The sequence below is a fragment of the Orycteropus afer genome, unplaced genomic scaffold (assembly GCF_000298275.1).
Source record: "Orycteropus afer afer isolate SDZICR_OR568_19922 unplaced genomic scaffold, OryAfe1.0 scaffold00263, whole genome shotgun sequence".
Lineage (NCBI taxonomy): Eukaryota > Metazoa > Chordata > Mammalia > Tubulidentata > Orycteropodidae > Orycteropus > Orycteropus afer.
In genome coordinates this window covers 2878598-2879966 of record NW_006921850.1, presented here as the reverse complement: position 1 = coordinate 2879966, position 1369 = coordinate 2878598, and the positions used below count along the sequence as shown (strand labels likewise).

General features: G+C 41.2%; 1 protein-coding gene across 1 annotated transcript in view; it reads right to left on the bottom strand.

Moving 5' to 3' along the window:
• The window catches only part of ELMO1 (engulfment and cell motility 1), a 679198-nt gene that overhangs the window by 547174 nt on the left and 130655 nt on the right, over positions 1-1369 (bottom strand). The gene's annotated exons all lie outside the window — the stretch shown is intronic.

Sequence of the window (1369 nt, the reverse complement as noted above, 5' to 3'; positions counted from 1 at the left end):
GAAGGAAGGTTGGGCAATCCTACTTCCATAGTGATACTGCCTAGGAAACCCAAGGAGGGGTCGCTATGAGTCGGGGCTGACTCGACGGCAAACAACAACAACAACAACTTTGGTTATATTGTCAGAAGAGACCATTCCTTGGAGAAGGGTATCATGCTTCGTAAAGTGGAGGGTCAGTGAAAAAGGGTGAAGGCCCTCAACGAGACGAATTGACACAGTAGTTGCAACCATGGGGTCAGGTATAGCAAGAATTGTGAGGCTGGCACAGGACTAGGCAGTATTTCATTCTCTTGTACACAGGGTCACTATGCATTGGCATGGACTTGACAGCACCTAACAACAACAACTTTGTTGCTTGGTGCTGCTAAGTCAATTCCAACTCACAGAGACCACATGTAAAAGAGTAGAAGTGCTCCACAGGGTTTCCTAGGCTGTAATCTTTACAGAAGCAGATCACCAGTCTTTATCCTGCCCCAAACTCTATCATCTGAAACAGTAAGTTATGAAGATTTGAGGCTCTGTGCCCGCCTCTTCTATCGGAATAAGAGATTGACTTCAGGCAACAGTCTAATAAATCTCACCCAATGCCCCTCTGGTCTCTCAAAGGTAGATTTTCCTTTCTGCCTGTTTCAGGTTGCCATCCAATGCCTTAAAATAGTGGCTTTGATATGTTTTTGGTTTTAAATACTTTCTCTGGATTTTATAATTGCTATCTGTGGAAGGATTAGTCTGATCAAACTATGCTGACACTACCAGAACCAGAGACCTGAATATTGACTTTTGTCTATGATTTATAAATGACAATCAGTCACACTAACCAGCATCCCTACATAACAAAAGACAAAAATTTATAGCAAAGTAAATCGATAATGTTTAAGAAATTATTTTGGCTTCAAAACCCCACATTCCTCTACATTAACAAGCTGTGTGAGGTTGATGGAGAGAAATCAGGTTTAAATCCTAGCATCAGGGCAATGATGTTAATTATACTGATGTTATTGGGTGCACATCAGTGTGGATCAGAGAGAATAAGTGTAAGCCTTGGGACAGTGCACAAAACAAAATAAATTTCCATAAAATTTTGCTTCTAGTGTCAATACTGTTTCTAAGACACCATATGTGTGTGTGTGTGTGTGTGTGTATTATAGAGAGAGAAGCTGTACTAGAAAGTCATCTTTGTTTTCTATTTCATTAGAACTTTATAAACAAAAGTATTCTTGCAACTGACACAGTTTCTTGGTAAGAGGTATAGGGGAAGATGAGTGATTTGAGATGGGTATCATACCATAAGGAGCTCTGGTAGCACAGTGCCTAAGGCACTTGACTGCTAACCAGAAGGCTGGCGGTTCAAACCCACCAGCCACTCCTC